The sequence below is a fragment of the Eptatretus burgeri genome, chromosome 5 (genome assembly GCF_056783735.1).
Source record: "Eptatretus burgeri isolate ZD-2024b chromosome 5, Ebu_testis_v1, whole genome shotgun sequence".
Taxonomy (NCBI): Eukaryota; Metazoa; Chordata; class Myxini; order Myxiniformes; family Myxinidae; genus Eptatretus; species Eptatretus burgeri.
The window spans coordinates 84,245,284-84,263,837 of NC_140965.1; the positions used below are offsets into that span (position 1 = coordinate 84,245,284).

General features: G+C 41.7%; 1 protein-coding gene and 1 pseudogene across 3 annotated transcripts in view; both read left to right on the forward strand.

The window, feature by feature from the left end:
- SPOCK3 (SPARC (osteonectin), cwcv and kazal like domains proteoglycan 3) overlaps positions 1-18,554 on the forward strand; it is a 570,187-nt gene that overhangs the window by 176,643 nt on the left and 374,990 nt on the right. The window lies entirely within an intron of this gene.
- LOC147026867 (uncharacterized) lies at positions 6,138-10,023 on the forward strand (annotated as a pseudogene).

The following is an 18,554-nucleotide window of genomic DNA, read 5'->3' on the forward strand; positions in this document are numbered from 1 at the left end:
GTCTCACTAATGTTGGGGGTATACAAGCAGCAAGTTTTTGTGAGCAGAAACTAAAGTAATATCTGTAGAAAAGAGAAAGAGAGCCTACTATGCAGCAAACTTTGAGCGGGTCGAGTTTTGAGGTCAGATTGGTAGAGTTGACAAGTCGAATAGCTTTGTCTTCAATTCTATCCAGTAAGTATGTGGAGCTGGAACCTCCCCAGATATGAGAGCAGTACTCCATGCAAGGACAAATCAATCTTCTATATAGCTGGAGCTACTGTTCAGAGGAGAAGAATCTTCAACATCTGAACAGCACTCCTAATTTCATCAAGGCAGACTTAGAAATTTGAGTAATGTGTGGATTCCAGGATAAATTTGATGTTAGAGTGATGCCAAGTAGATTTATTGTATCACATGGTGTAATTGTAGAGCTTTCAAAGGGGATTTGAGAGTTGAAAGGAGTTTTAGAGAGAGATGAGAAGAAATTCAGTTTTAGAAGCATTAAACTTAACTTGATTACCTTTTTTCACACGTGCAATAGGTTGTGTGTGTGTGTGTGTGTGTGTGTGTGTGTGTGTGTGTGTGTGTGTGTGTGTGTGTGTGTGTGTGTGTGTGTGTGTGTGTGTATATGTGTATATATGTGTATATATATGTATATATATATATATATATATATATATATATATATATATATATATATATATATATATATATATATATATATATATATATATATATATATATATATATATACATACACATAAGCCTGGTGTTGGCGCAGTGGTTAGGGCAGCGGCTTGGGATCCAAAAGGTCCTGAGTTCAAGCCCCGTTGGGCCACTGAATTAATACACCAGGGGGTTGACTCAGCCTGTCATCCTTCCGAAGTCGGCGAAATGAGTACCAGTGTACTGGGCCGGTGTATACCCCGGTTAAAATAGGTGTACCAGATCCCTGTGTCGCAAGAGGCGACCAGGGTTGCGTCAGGAAGGGCATCCGGTGTAAAACACGAGCCAAATCACTATGCGGATCATATGGATGATCCGCTGTGGCGACCCCTAACGGGAGCATCCGAAAGAAGAAGAAGAATATATATATATATATATATATATATATATATATATATATATATATATATATATATATATATATATATATTACAGTTTAGCCCAAAATTATTCATACCCTATGAAAAATCTGAGTTTTGCATTTATCTCATACCTACAAGCTGGAGTGGTGGAACTTTCACTTCACCCAAGGACATTTAGTTGGCATGTACAAATCCACATATATTTTGGCTCAACATTATCAGCATAACAATAGAAATGTTAAGATTTCTGTTTTTATGCCTATCCAAAATTATTCATACCCCATACCAAGTCTCAGAATTGAGGCCAATGTTTGTGATAATGCACATGCTTTTGATATTCCTAAGATTCTTTATAATGTTATGCAATTATTCCAAGATGTGTGCATACAATCTGAATGCATTACAAATGTGGTCTATTGAATGTACAGTGAGGAATGTTACAGAACAACACTCTGCTTTTAGACTATAAATTAAGGGGAGCTGATGCAATCATTCTCAGGTCATTGTCAGCATGGCGAAGAAGAAAGAAGTCAGTTAGGTCCTTTGGTTGTGCATTGTGAATTCTCACAAGGAGGGAAAAGGCTACAAAGCTATTTCGAAGCAGTTCCGAGTGCCAGTTGCCACCATACAAAGCATAATTAGGAAGTACAAGGAATTCCACACTGTAAAAAACATTGAAGGACGTGGTCAGAAGCCAAAGGTGTCACCTCGTCTGGCAAGAAAAGTATGGCGACAGGCCAACAACAATCCACGGATCACTATTAAGGCTCTCCTGAACAACCTTGGCGAGTTCCAAGAACAACCTTCCAAGATATCAAGGCAGACACTCCAGCGTACGTTGCACAAGGGGGTCTCCATGGACGCTGACCAAGAAAGACTCCACTCCTCCATCCCAGGCATAGAAAGGCTCATCTAGCCTTTGCAAAAGCTCACCTTGACAAAGATCCAAGCTTTTGGTCCTCGGTTCTATGGTCGGATGAGACGAAAATGGAGCTTTTCGGGCACAGAGATGTTGCTTTCATTTGGTGAAAGAAAGGTGAAGCATACAACCCTAAGAACACAGTCCTGACCGTCAAGCATGGAGGTGGGAGCATAATGCTTTGGGGATGTTTCTCAGCCAGTGGGCCCGGCAATCTCGTCAAAGTGGATGGCATCATGAAAAAGGAGTAGTAAATCAAGATCCTTGAGGAAAACATCAAACAGTCCGCAGAGAAACTTCACCTGGGGGAGCATTGGACGTATCAGCAGGACAACGATCCCAAACACACCGCCAAGTCAGTCAAGAAATGGTTCCGGGATAATGATGTGGACGTTCTAGAGTGGTAAAGCCAAAGTCCGGACCTCAACCCAATCGAGAATCTGTGGAGGGAGCTCACGACCCGAGTGATGGCAAGGAAGCCTTCCAACCTCAAAAACCTGGAGACTTTCGCGAAGGAGGAGTGGGCCAAAATCCCTGAAGAGACATGCAAAAACCTTGTGAGCAAGTATAAAAACCGTTTGGAAGCTGTAATTACAAACAGAGGCTTTTCCATTGATTACTGAATGTGACTTTGAACTGATCTAAACAAGGGTATAAATAATTCTGGACATGACTTTTTTTGTAAATCTATCAATAAAATACCCCCGAAACAATGTATTTCTTGAAATGTCTCTTGCAGTGATTCGTTCAGCTGTTTGTCACATTCGTATGTAAGTTAAGCCAGAAGAAACTCATTCCTCAAATACATGATTCAAAATACTCCAAATTTTGTAAGGGTATGAAAAATTTTGGGCTTAACTATATATATATATATATTTATATATATATATATATATATATATATATATATATATATATATATATATATATATATATATATATATATATATATATATATATATATATACATATACACACACACACACACACACACACACACACACACACACACCCACCTCAATTTTTCGCTCAGTTTGAGTGTGTGTTGTATGCAACCTCCTTGATATTCATGTTTGCCTTGTTGGTTGATCAAGTGAGTTGCATGTTCAAACTCCTTAGATAAGTGGCAGAGCTTAATTTTTAAGTTGAACCACTGATTCCATGCAAGTGAAATCTATTACACTCATTTTTTTAACCTTTCAAACAAATTATTTGCTCCTGAAGTGATTTTGGGCTAATTAGGCAAACGTTGTGACTACTTATGTAATTGAGAATCTTCTGATTTTTCTCTGTTTATCTCACTTCTTCACATTTTATCTGCTTTTTGAGCTTTATCACTTTGGAGTAGTTTGTGAAGTTTCTATATACTAAGCTTGACTTGAAAGCGTTTTGAAATAGCTCAAGTGGGATCAAAATGTAAAAACTTTTGAGGAGGGCATGAATACTTTTGCAGGCCACTGTACCGAGTACTCTTTGTAGTTAGCCTGTGTGTGCGAAGCGTAAAGTAGGTTTAAGCAATCGGCACATACGTACATATGTATGTGTCTGCATTTTGATAAGAACGTACATCGAAAACCGTTTGCTGGAGGAAATTGAAACTTTACCACATTTCATGACCATTTGATATAGTGTATATTGAGCATACATCAAAAATTTTCAAAGTATAATTTTTAATTTGTGCCCATTTACCTCAGAAGTGTAGATAGATGCAATTACAAATTGCCACCAGAAGAGTTGGCTTGCACCCAGGGCTGCTGAGCCAGAATGGACCCTGGGACAATAGTAATTGGAGGGCCCCCTTCACGTTGTTTTTTTTTGACAGCCTATACGGAGGTTGTCGTATTTTCGTTGTCACAAACACATGCCGTGTTTAAGGAAATTTGGAATGTTATTCACTTATTCGTACATGCAGATTAGTTTAACACACTTCATCCGGATGGGGTGTGGCTATCACTTATTTGTTCATTTACGTCATTATGTCATCACCACCAATGTGATAATGTAAATTGTTCCCACAGTAGTTTATTTTACAAGGGAGGTTTTCACTGGCCATGGCAATGACATGCTGGGGAATCACCCTGAGTGGCTTGGAAGGAGACACAAAATACAGCTGCCCCCGGTGTTTTATCATCACAAACAATCATTATATGAAACACAAAATTGAAAGAATAATTATTGGTCCCTCTTAGGTCCCTCTACCCCCCAACTGCCCCTCCCCCCACCCCTTGGTGCCCCTGCTCACATCAAGTCCTTCTCAAGACATTTTCGAAGGAGGAATTTCCTCCTCCCCATGGATGTCAACCTGTGGAGATTGTCTGTGCTCTTATCCTTTTAAATTCTTTGCGTAAAGCAAGGAAGCAGCACGTTCCATTTTTCAAGTCTTTGGTATGACTCGGCTGGGATTTGAATCGCCAACCTCTCAGACTCGGAGCGTCACTAACTATTACACCACAGTATTTATCCAAAATGTTTCTTATGCAGGGCCAAAATTGTGTCAAAAAACATCTCATATTCTCTGAGTTTGTATTGTTAGTCCAAGAGCCAACAGGCTTTTAATTGGACTCTTGAGCACAAAAGGTTTGACCTATCCAAATTATAGATGGTGATGGTCTAATGCAATAATGTGGATTCTTGCAGGTATTGGGGTACATTCAAGGTGACCTGGAACCTTGAAAGGGGGTGCCAAAATCAGTATTAGAGTTTCGTGCACAAGGATATAGTTCTCACCACATGATAGATCTCGGCGTCCTGTTCAAACATATGTATTATTCTTACTGCAGACCATCTTACTGCAATAAGATCGCCATTACTGAGACCAAAGGGGTTTAAGAATGACCTTAATTTGCATTGATTAGCGTTCCAATTATACTTTTGAGCCCAAGCATGAAATTGATGGCAAAATGTCCTCCAATCTCTTGTCTGTCAGAATCAAACAGGTAAGAACAATTTCACTTCGACCAAAACTATTTAAGAAGCCCTTCTTGCTAACGAGATATCAAAGTATTTCCTCATACATGCCAGGCCATCCCTGCTGATTTAAGCCATTGAAGCATTTATATTCTCACAAAAGGTAGACATTGAGGAGCGGGAGGGACCTGGATGTGTTGTTATTGAGAAGGATTACTTGGTGTAGTTGGTAGGAAATAACTTGTCAATGTGTGAATCCTCTCCCCCTCTAACATTAATGTGTTGTTGTGAAGAAGTTCTCAGCTCAGTAAGAAAATGACAGACAGGTAAGCAATGTGTGAATTTTCACACTCTCAGATGTCACCCAAGATTTTTTTTTAATACTACACGTTTCCTGCCATATGCACAGTATAACCTTATTTATTAACTTTACCACCTTCACAGACATTACATAGTTATGTTTCTAGTTCTAGTCTCTCATCAGTCTCTATAGGCCAACTGTATATCGGGCTGGGAACATTTATGCAGATTTTGTGATAAGGGATAACACCTGTGACGAAGTGTGCAACTTTTCTTCACATGTCGGTCTTCCAGATGAGCCAGAGTGCTGAGCTCCGTGCGAGATTACTTTTCCTGCACTCCGATCATTTTCCATGATGGACAAACACCATGAATATGCCCACTTCATACCATCGTTAATTTATCGAAATGATCATCGACCCGAAAAATCAGTCATAACTTATATTGCTTCTTGATCATGACTTGCAGGGGTATCATTATCGAAAGGTATGTGTTCTCAAGAGGAAATGCTGACATGTCAACTCAAACAAGAGTCACCATCAGGTAAAATATTTGTCACACCACATCCTGCTGCATCAGATGAGAATAATGAACAAGAATCTAATCGAGTATCAGTTCGGCCTGATCAGACAAAATCGGACAATGTAGGATTTGCATGTTCCCAAACCACCTCTGGCATTTCCCCAACACCGTCACAATAAACAAAATCGGCAACGATGTACCTCGACGAAAGCACAGATGATGTCACTCGGGAATCCGACAATTCAGCCCCGCAATCGGAACGTCTTCGTGAGTAGAAATATTCAGTGAAGTTAGTCTCTCCACCTCACATTCACTATTGTATTCAGTTGATGGTTTTCCAATGAAATCAAGATATCCTATATTTTATGTAGCATCAGAACAGTTGCGATTGGCTTTTCAGGTATCCCAGAAGAACTGATATGCATAATCCATCATTGCGACAGTGGAGGACAGGCGATGCCGATGATAGAAACTATGTGGATGAAGATTCTGGAAACCACAACCGCACACGAGCACAGAGAAAACAATCCAAATACCATCAGATTATATGTGGATTACCTCCATATTATGACACCCGTTATGGATATCATGTTGCATGTTAGAAAAATTTCACAGCTGTACCAAAGTACATTGTCCTTAGCCCAGAGTTGAAATGTAAGTCTTTGCGGTCATCTCAGCCTTCAATGATGTCATCCACATCAGGTGTGTTTCTGAATATTTGTATCTTCTGTGATAAGGAGAAATGATCACAACAGCGCTATAGCAAAGTGGGCCTTCGCAGAAGTGAAACATTCAAAGCCGAGAATTTCATTTGGGTGGCTGCTACAGCGATGCAGGATGAACGCATTCTGTCAAAAATTTCGGGAGTTGAATTTGTTGCCAAGTAGATAAAATATCACCACTCGTGCAAAAGTATTTCAAATTAACTGAGAGATCCCGAAAACTGCCACAGTCAAGCTGTGTTGTGAGCTCAGAGGCCCTCATCTCAATAGTGAATAGTGAGTTATGCACAGGAGAATGGAGTTGAAAATGCACGTCCTGAACTTCTCCAGTCAATATATAAGAGGTATTCAGAAGTGATTTTTGAGATTCGTGAGATTGCCATAACCACCACACAATCACAAGGAATAATCCTCTACCGGCAGTTCAGTGGAAAAATCAAGTTGGACTCTCCGAAGAGAAAGAAAATGGGTGTTTTACATAACCCTCTTCAGAGCCTGGAATAACATGGGATCTGCTGGGGTTATCTATGACTTCGGTTCATCAACAGAGAGAGAGAGAGCAGTCACAAAAACTGCATTGATGCTCGATAAGGCTCTGAAGAGAGTTGAGAAAACAAAATTCTCTGATCCAGTGCAATTGAGTGATCTTAAGGCCCGGTCACACCTTGACGTTTTAGCCAACGTATGCCGATTTTTGATTTTTTTTTTCTAAAACGCTGGCACACGTTGAATACGTTATGGGTAAGTTTTGATAACATTGAGAGCACGCTGGCATACGTCGTAGTACGTTGCCATACGTCGTTGTACGTTGGCTTTAAACGTTGTACTTTTAGGTTGTCCTCAAATTTTTTCATGCTTGAAATTTCACGACGTATGCCGGCGTATGACTCACACGTTTCGCTACGCTGGCCACAAGTTGTAGGCACGGTCTGCGATCGTTGACAGACGTCAACACATGCTACTTGTAAGTTAATCATAAGTTGAGACATGCCGAGGTAATATCTAGCGTACCCGAAACTTGTTTCTAACCTATGATTAACGTGTTGTTGGCACACATCGACAGACGTTACTTTTAAGTTACTCATAGGCGGAAAGACGTCGGTATAATGGATCGTCCTTGCATCAGCGTCCACGGCCACGGCCAGGACACTTATTTGCAGCATTATTCAAACTTTTCTTCGGCATGACGAGGATGTTCACACTTCGATGTCTAGCTTGGCTATGATTCCAATTGTCCATCGGCAGCGTCTATTTAAAATAGTCGAGTTTGAGCGTTTTAACACGTTCAGAAGAAACGCTTCAAATTTCCAAACCCCAGCGTCAAAAAACAAAAAAAAAACAAAGGCGAGTGACAGCAATTTAAATCGTTCATTGTAAACAATGAAACTAGCTGAGTGGTACCGTTTAAAAGTCGTTGAGTGTAAAAAAAATCCAATTGTTGAGCGCAAGCGTCTACTTTCAATAGTGGGGTTTGAGCGATTTAGCACGTTCAATAGAAACGATTAAAATTTCCAAACCCCAGCGTCAAAAAACAAAGGCGAGTGACAGCAATTTAAATCGTTCATTGTAAACAATGAAACTAGCTGAGTGGTACCGTTTAAAAGTCGTTGAGTGTAAAAAAATTCAAATTGTTGAGCGCAAGCGTCTACTTTCAATAGTGGAGATGCAGCCATTTAAATCGTTGAGTGGCAGCCTATGAACCTACCGCTGGACACGCGGACGCAAGGACGATCCATCATAACCCACACCCTCCCCCTCACACCCACCTACTACTGCCAACATGAACAAACTACTACTAATACTAATACTAATACTAATACTGATACTGTTACTGCTGACATGGACATCGACTCAAAAAGGACTCGAAAACACTGTTGGGTTCCCCTTTTATGAACACCATTTTTATATACCAATTCCCAAAACCGCTGGGAACACGTCTTTATATGGCAGTTGTAAGCTAGAAACACATTCTTTTTTTTTTTTTGTCGACCGGAAGACGTCATTGGAATACGTCTACATACGTCGATGTGTGTTGGGACTACGTAAAGAATTGGTTCAAAGCACGTCAAACATAAGTTAGAAATAAGTTTCGCGTAAAAAAGACATTACCGCGACGTGTTTCGACTCATGAGTAGCTTATAAGTAGCCTTTGTGGACGTGTGTAAGCGTCCACATATCGTGTGTAAAACTTATCCCCATCGCATGTGGAACGTGTGTCATACGCCGAGTACGTCGTAAAATTTTGAACATGTTCAAAATTTCTTGACGTACTCTACTTACTACGACTTATGATAGCGTATTTAGTGTTCTACTCGCGCATACCAAACTTACCCATACCGTATTCGACGTGCCCCAACGTTTTAGACACACTTTTTGTTACGTCGGCATACGCTGGCAAGATCGCCAAGGTGTGACCGCGATTTTGACCCTTCCATTTCTACGGCAGTTATGATTTGAATCGTTGTGCGTCAGCCTTTTAATAGGCTACGTCACGACATCGTCGGCGATGCGTGCAACGCGCTATGCCTGAGTTAGACTATCGTTGGGCATCGGTTGTGTAGGCCGACAACAGGTTCAGCGTTCGTTGGTATAAGTTATCTATAACACAACGAAACGTTCTGTGTAGTTACCAATGCGTTATGCATAAGACCAAGTCGTTATGAATACGTCCGAATCTTTAAAAAAAAACATCAAAAGTTCAACGTAATCCAGCGTTTTACATAAATTTTAACACGTTGCCATCGCTGGCTAAAACGTCAAGGTGTGACCGGGCCTTTATGTGAGGTGAAGCAGTTCCTCCTGATATGGTGACTACTTTTTTCAAGGTCTAATATGGTAGTCTTGATACTCGAGCATACGTGCCAGATGTGGTGAGGCAGGCTAACTCAAGCAGCCGAAATGCTTTGTTCATTGTGAACAAGGGTCGGGTCAAACCCCAGAAACACATCACTCTTGGTATGGGGGTGAAATCCTTGACTGTCAGTAGGAAGGTCCTCACTTTTCTCAATAGGTTCAGGCATGCCATCAATTATCACTGTGTAGAAGAATTGGAGAATGAGCTAACTCTTTCACCTCTAAAGTATAATCTGGTAGAGAATGCCCACAGGGAACTAAACACAATTGTGTCATGGGCCTAGCTTTTGACAATTATGATGAATTGACGCACACAATGTCTGGTGCGGTATCCTTACACGACACAATGGGCATACTGTACCAAGTGGACGACCCTAAACAATGTATCCCCGACAATCAAGCAACAAATGATCTGATCACACTGGTCTCCTCAAAAAAAAAAGGCAGAAAACAGACCCTTCACATCCAGGAGATTACCTTCCAGCCTTTCCAAAAGCAACCAAGGATGTCAGTGTTTGATTACTCTGAATCTGAGATTTCCCACTCTAAATTCCCAGAAGCTCAGAGAAAGGACTACATGTGGATGATGTGCAATGCCTTATCGCTGGAGAACAATCACATGTGGGCCAGTTTAAATTCTCGGTGCTATGTAAATAATTTGCCAAAACAAATTGTGATATACATGCTGGATATAAAAACAGCCACCGACCTCTCCCGATGTCGTCACTGAAACGTGTATTACTCAGCAATGTCGAAGAATGCAATCAGGAGTACGGAGTCATTTCATATGAGTTGAATATTGTGAAACCCGCAATGCAGATACAGGTTACTGACATATTCATCATGTTTGGGGCATTCCATATCCAAATGTCTTTCTTCATGGTAAACTTGTGGCAGAGTCTGGTGGTCCGAGAATGTTTACCGAATGCAGAGTACTGGCCCCATGCTCATTGAGAGGCTTCATCACAGGGAGACACTTCAGTCAATGTAAGAGATTGCATTCAATCCTGGCACCCACTCTTGAGGTCCTCACGTTTCATCAATTTTTGAATGGTTTTGAAGAGCATAATTTCATCGAGACACTCAGTGTTTTTCAGTTCTCTTCAGAAGATAATTTACTCGATCACCTCGCTGAAATGGATCTCTTGAATGTGATTTTGAGGTTTTGAAAAATTAATATAGGATATTGGGGAAGCAGCTGGAAGCAAAGGGTTGTGAGGTCATGTTTTCTGGGATCCTCCCAAGATTAGGAAACAATATAGAAATTATGAGCAGAGCAATAGACATCAACCAATGGCTGGAAGAATGGTGTAGGGAGGAAGGTTTTACATTTAGGAAGCAGTGGGAGTCATTTAGGGGACAAAGGGAGTGTTTCCAGAATGATGGCCGTATATTAAATAGAAAGGGGGCAGCAAGGTTTGCAGTGGGAATTGAGGAAGGAATTCCGGCTTTTTTAGGTCAGCGGAGGGTGGGGAAGCTATAAAGGAAGGAACGGATGAAGTAATTGGGATGAGTAAGGCCAGGCAGGAAAATAGAATTTCAGGAAGGGAAAAGTTAAATATATTCCATACCAATGTCAGAAGTTTAAATAATAAGATGGAAGAGCTTGAAGCCAAAGTATATAGTGAGGAATACGATATAGTTGCAGTGAGTGAGACATGGTTTAAGGAGGAGAGTAACTGGAAGACAGGATTAGAAGGCTACAAGGTGTATCGGTGTGATAGGAAGGAGAGAATCGGAGGAGGAGTAGCAATCTGGGTAAAGGACAGCATTGCATCAAGAGAAAGGGGTGACATAAGGAAGGATTAAATGTTGAGGATTCTGTGTGGGTAGAGATTAGAGATTGTAAAAACAGTAAGATACTGGAAGGATGCTTTTATAGGGCTCTGGGTGGGAAGGGAGAGCAGGAAGGAGTAGTACAGGAAGACTTCAAAAGGGCATGTAGTAAGGGAAGAATATTGATTATGGGGGATTTTAACTTGTCAGGGATAGATTGGGTCCAGGAACAGGGAAAGGGCAGAGTGGATGAGGATTTCCTCGTTTTATTCCAAGATTGCTTTTTAACCTAGTTTGTAGATAAGCCCACGAGGGGGAGTGCGGTGTTCGACCTCCTTTTAAGTAATGATCCCAATATGGTGGAGGAGGTGGAGGTTGGGGAGCATTTCGGAGCAAGTGACCATAACATTGTGTGTGCACCAAGCTTCTGTTCAGGGTTAGAGTTCAGAAAAGTAGGGTAAGGCTATTAGATTTCAGGAAGGCAAACTTTGAGGGTATGAGGAGAGAGTTTGGTGATGTAGATTGGGAGACTCTAACAACAGGACAATCAGCATCAGAGAAATGGGAAACCTTCAAGGACCAAATGTGTAGAGTGCAGAGGAAGTACATTCCAATGAGGGGTAAAACTAGTAGTATAAAGAGACCAGGGTGGTTGAGCAGTGAGATCAGGAATGCTATTAAGGAGAAGCAAAAGGCATTTATTAGGTTTAAAATAACAGGACTGGAGTTAGATTTACATAATTATCAGAGTAAACAGAGGCAAGTGAAGAAAATAACTCAGCAAGCCAAAAGAGAGTATGAGAAAGACATGGCGAAGAATATTAAACATAATAGCAAGGCTTTCTTGATGTGTATCAGGGAAAAGAACAGGTTCGGACCAGTGTGGGCCCATTGAGGAATTGTACTGGGAGAGTGGTTAGTGATGAAAGTGAGATGGCAGGCTTATTAAACAGGTATTTTTCTTCAACTTTTACACAACAGTCAGGAGAATTGCTATTAGCTGAGAGTATCTATCGAGGAGGCGAGGAAGGGCTTTTACAGAAGATCCAGGTCGGAGTGGAGGAAGTAAAGGAACAGCTAGGTAATCTAAGAGTAGATAAGTCTCTGGGTCCAGATAATATGCAAACGAGAGTATTGAGAGAGGTGGCTGAGCAGGTAAGCTCGATGTTAATGGATATTTTCAATAGCTCACTGGAGTCAAGACAGGTACCGGAGGATTGGAGAGTAGCAAATGTAACAACATTATTTAAGAAAGGATCCAGAGAAGAATTGGGAAACTACAGACCTGTTAGTTTGACTTCAGTTGTGGGGAAGGTGTTGGAGATATTAAAGACCAGATGAGGAACCATTTAAACAAATACAAACTAATTAAAGGTAGTCAGCATGGGTTTACCAAAGGTAGTTCCTGTTTAACAAACCTTTTAGAGTTCTATGAGGCAGTGTCTGATTGGGTGGTAGAGGGAAAGGCAGTGGACATAGTATATCTAGACTTTAAGAAGGCATTTGATAAGGTACCACATCAGAGGTTGTTAGCTAAAGTGAGGGCTTGTGGAGTGGCTGGTCAGGTAGCTAATTGGATTGAAAACTGGCTTAGTGATAGGAAGCAAAGAGTAGCTGTGAGTGGGGAGGATGTCTTGCTGGGAGGATGTAAGTATCGGGGTACCTCGGGGATCAGTACTCGGACCATTGCTATTCAATATTTACAACAACGATTTGGATAATGGGGTAAAGAGTAAGCTTTCCAAATTTGCGGATGACACAAAGCTTGGAGGTAAGGTGGATAGCAGACGGGGTGGTAAACAGATACAAGAGATTATTATTGATACTTGTATGGATTGGGCAAAAGACTGGCAGATGGAATTTAACCTGAGCAAGTGTAAGGTGTTGGGGATGGGAACGAACAATGAAAATAGAGATTACAGGATGCAACGGGTAATTTTGGAGCGTGTCACACAGGAGAAGGATCTCGGGGTGGTAATAGATATGGGAGGTAAGCAGGCAGCACAGTGCCAGGCAGCTATAGGTAAAGGAAATAGGGTTTTAGGCTGTTTCAGGAGGGGGATGAATTATAAATCAAAAGAGGTGGTGTTAACATTGTATAGGAATGTAGTGAGGCCACATCCAGAATATTGTGTGCAGTTTTGGTCACCACAGTTCTGGAAGGACATAGATGGCACAGAGAAGGTTCAGCGCAGGGCGACGAGATTGATTCCGGGCCTAGCTGGACTCAGCTATGAGGAGCGGTTGAAGGAGACAGGGCTTTATTCATTAGAAAGGAGGCAGTTGTGAGGAGATACGATAGAGATGTTTAAGATAATAAAATGTATAGATAATTAAGTGCAGCTGAATTCATTCAACAGTGCACATTCAACAACAACAGTGCACAACAGTGCACATTCAACAGAATCGACAGTAACAGAACCAGGGGCCATAGCCTGAGGGTAAAGAAAAAGAGAGTTAAGACGGTAGTAAGGCAGGGGACTTTCACTCAGAGAGTAGTTAATGCTTGCAATGATCTCTCTGGAAAGGTAGTGGCAGCAGAAAAAGTATATAGGTTTAAATTAGAATTAGATAGGTACCTGGAAGTTATGGAGATAGAGAGGTTTGGGGATGTTGATAAGATTTTAGGTAGTTTGAGTATTGATGGGTGATTGTGTACGGAGTGCTGTTGGTGGGGGTCTTGATAAGGGGGGGGGTTGTGTGGTTGCTGTCTGTTTTTAACCAAGCCCATGCCCCCTCTCTGAGGTGAAGAAAAGAAAAGATTTTTTTTTTTTTACAACAAAAAAATACAAAAATAAAATATAAATTTTTGTTTTTTTCTTTCATTCATTACAATGATCTTGGGTTTGTGTGGTGTTCGCGCAAGCATGATGGGCTGAATGGCCTCCACCTGTGTTGGATTTCCTGTTGTCCTTGTGATTGAAAGCTATCAAGAGTATTTGGCCAGGATGAGAAATGATGACCATGGAAAAACAGCCCAATTTTCGATGATGCACGTTGACTATATTAGCAAGTTCAGAATCCTGGACAGAGCAGTCCTCCCAATGATATTCTTTGTGGAATCATTGACGCCAATCACAAAGTTGTTTTTCACAATGAACCATCACAATTCCATGAGATGGATGTCAAAATGCCAAATGGATTTGCTGAACATCGATACATCTCATCCTGGTCTCCGTTCCATCCTTGAAGTTTGGGTATTCACAGTCAGGAGGACAGATAAATCCTTCTCCAGGTGTTCTGTCGATCTAACACTGGAACAAACTGTGAATGCTGAAGCAGCTTCCCCACTAACAGGCATTGTGAACACCACCAATAACTTAAGTGCTCGTAACCACGGATGACAACCAAGTCCGTGAGTGCCACGATTGGGAGCCAATTGTTGGACCAAGTAGGAATGTTTTGAAGATCATCAATTTTTGTTTTGAAGTTCTTTTAAACATCAATGATTGATACAATGTTCATGACACCCTATAATATGCACTGTTCCATGAACCATCACAGACGATATGTATGATGGCAGACAGAAGCTTCCTTTGTTTTGTTCATTGTATCATTCAATATGAAGTGTTACATTCCTCTCAATTCTGAATAAAAGCTCCACAGATCGCTAAATCGTTAATTCGGCATTTCTCAGTACCTTCGGTCACAACAGAATGACTCATAAGTGATGAATCGTGACTGATATAATATCGGGATATGTGCAAGGGGTCGAAGGTCTTGAATCCCTTTGGTCTGCATGAACACATTCTGAAAACAATATATTCTTGTTTAAAAAAAATTGGCTGTCATGTATGCTCGGGAAAAGGCTATGTTGTCCAGTTAGCAAGAAGGGCTTCTTAAATAGTGTCTGGCGAAGTGGAATTGTTTTTCCATGGTCGATTCTGACAGATATGAGATCGGAGGATATTTTACCATCAATTTCATGCTTGGGCTCGTTAGTCTAATTGGAACACTAATTATGGTCATTCTTGAACCCCTTTGGTCAACAGTAATATGTTCTTATGATACATATTCTTGATCAGGGACTTCAAAACTATCTTTTGATCAAAGATTAAAAGTTGGGCTGAAATATGTAAAGTATATAATAAGTAAATCCTTAATTGGGTCACAAATTAGCGAAAAGGGCTTCTTGATCAGTTTCGGACGAAGTGAAATCGTCTTTCGTGGTCAACTCTGACTGATAGGAGATCGGAGAATATTTTGCCATGAATGTCATGCTTTGGCTCAAAAGTTTAATTAGCATCCTAATTAGGGCCATTCTTGAACCCCTTCGGTCCACAATAATACATTCTTACGATACATATTTTTGAAAAGGACACCAAGATCTATCATGTGGTGAGAACTATATCCTTGTGCGTGAAAGTCTAATTCAGACCGATTTTGGCACCCCTTTTCAAGGTGCCAGGACCTCTTGAGTCTGCAAGAATTCACATTATTGCTTGAGACCATCACCATGAATACTCTGGAGAGGTCAAACCTTTTGTGCTCGAGAGTCAAATTAAAAGCCTGTGGGCTCTCGGACTATTGTTATTTTTAAACTTTCTGTAAACTGTACTCTTTGCAATCTTTATATTATTAATTAATTATTAACTCTGAAAGTAACGTTCACATTTCCAAACCAAGCTAAAGTCTTACAAGATTTATATAAAGTTAAGTACTTATGTGTATCAAATACTAGCGAGGTACCCTTGCTCCGCATGGGAGGGAGCCCGAATGCAAACAGACAATGCGGAAACAGCGAATGCCATACCATGAACCAATAAATTCCTCATTATTGTTGCACCTTCAGTCGAATGTCAGGCATGGATGGACAGCCAGTTCGTGGAGCACTCGGGCAAAAAACTTACTGCAGTTGACCCCAACAGAAATAAGGTGGGTAATATTTCGATGAATGGCAAAATTGTAAATGCCAAATCCGTGAATCTGAATCCACCAGTGGAAACTCTCACATCATGTCCTGATTCTCCTTTAAACTCAATGTCGATATATTTCATTCCAAGCAATATCATTCCAATCGCAAATTAATACTATGTCATTAATATAACAAAATACAATGTTACAAACACTCGCGAGATAAAAGAAGATAAACGCCGTTCTGACGTTACATCCGGGAGCATTTTTTTTTTTCGTATACAATTTTGAGGCTCGTATGAGAGCTAACATAAAGAACATACAGCAAGGGGAGAGGGAGACAAGAGCGGCGGAAGAGAGAAGGACAAAACAGTGGGGAACAGAGACAAGAGATCTGTGGAAGGAAGAGGGATGGGGTGGGGTACACAGGGTAAACAAGATGGACACTACAGGGACTTTCAGGAAAGAAAGCAAGGAGTTTGAAGGAGGTGGGTTTAGGGTGGATTGGGATAAGATCATGATTTTGAATGGGAGAAGATAAGAGAAGGTGGTGAACAGCTGTTTTGAAGACCTGGAGGGAAGAGTGGGATTGAAGAGAGTGTGGGAGTTTGTTCCAAAGGTGGAGAAAAAAAGAGGAATGAAAGAGTGAAGGTGAGCAGTGATTCTTGATTTTGGTAGTTTAACCAGCAGGGGATTGCTGGCGGACCTTGAGCGCCCTGTTGAAAGATGGATGTGGGAGGGGGGGCATATCGCAGACAGAGCAGCGACGGCGAGGCCGGAGAGAAGAAGAAAGAAAGACCATCGACCTGCCTGCGGTGAGAAAGTGAGAGACCCAAAGACTCAACCTCATCGCGGGAGATACCGATGATCCTAAATGCCTTGGTTTACACAAGGTGAAGCCAAGAAAGGTGAGAGGCAGGAGCACCAGCCCAGAAAGGAGAGCAGTACTCCATCATGCTATGGAAGAAAGCTTTGTATGTGGTCAGGAGTTCAGGTGTGTCAAGGAAGGACTTCACACGACGGAGGATGCCCAGTTGGCTTTGGAGGCCAGCTTGGAAATGTGGCTTTCCCAGGAAAGATCATGGCAGATAGTGAGACCAAGAAGCTTGAATCAAAGGACTTCATCAAGAAGATTGTTAAGAAAGTAGATGGGGCGGGGGGGGCATGGGGTCCAGACAGTCCTTTCGGAGAGACATAATAAGAGTGTGAGATTTGTCAGTTTTGAAAAACGTGTTCCATGTGTTGGAGCAGCTTGTGATTTTATCCAGGTCTGCAGAGAGTGAAGTGGCTGCTGCTTGCTGATCTGAGGGATGGCAAATTGTTCAGCAGTGGGTGCAGTCATCAGCAAAGATATGTAGAGGATTTTCCAGAGAGTCAGAGAGATCATTGATGGAAACCAGAAAAAGAACAGGGCCTAGAACAATTCCTTGAGGAAGTCCAACCTGTACAGGAAGAGGGGATGAGAGAACTCCATTTAGGGCCACACGTTGGCTGCGACAGGAGAGGAGCGAGCCATGAGTGGAGATTGCCTTGGATACCATAGGAAGAGAGTTTGGTGAGCAGAGCAGGGTGCCAGATTGTGTCAAAAGCATGCGATATGTCTATGGAGATGGCTCTGATTTCATGTCTGACATTGAGGATCTGCATCCATTGTTGGGAGAGCAGAAGCAGCATATCCAGGGTAGAGTGACCTTGTCTGAATCCAAATTGATGATTGGAAATCAAGCCATTGGAGAAGGGGAAGGACTTCATGTCTGAAGCGATGATGGATTTCATAACCTTGTTGATGATTGGGAGAAGGTTGATTGGTCTGTAGTTGCAGAGATCTGTTTTTGCACATTTTTTATGCAGAGCAGTGGTGTTTGCTGATTTCCAAGCAGATGGCAGATGACCTTGAGGAAATGAGAGGGTGAATATAACAGAGAGATTGTGAGCAAGAGCAGCAGAGCAGGTTTTTAGGACACGTGGGCTGATGCCGTCTGGACTGGTTACAGAATCTGAGTCAAGGTTTGTCAGCAAGCTCTCCACCTTGTCAATAGAAAAGGACACAGAGTCCAGGAACAGCTGGGTGCAACTGGGTAGGAGAGGAAATGGAGGGGGAACATACACCAGAAAGACTTAACTTGATGCCACCATGATTTGGAGACGGGATGGAGATGGGTTTGAGAGTTCAGATGAGATTAGAAAGATGTTGTTTTCTGGCACACACTTGCTCTGAGGTTTGTGGAAGGCCCTGAGATTGCCTTCAGTTGGATTAGCCCTCCATGAGGCGAAGGCAAGTTATTTCAGGACAACTGCCTCGCCACAAGTTTCAGTGTACCATGGGCAGGAGGAAGCAAGGATAACTGAAGATGAGATGGGATATATCTGTGGATGAGAGAGAGCAAGTTTCTGTGAAAGAATTCCCAGGACAAGTTGATGTCGGAGGAGGTAGAGATGGGAGACCAGCCTAGAAGTTTGATGGCTGCTTGAAGTCCCTGCCAGTCGGCCTGAATGAAATGCCAGATCCCATGGCACTGATGTGGTTCTCTAATAACAGCCAGGGAGATGTCTACTTTGACAAGCATGTGGTCAGATGAACCGATTGGAGCAGAGGAAGAACATCAGATATTTTCAAGGAAATTGGTCAAA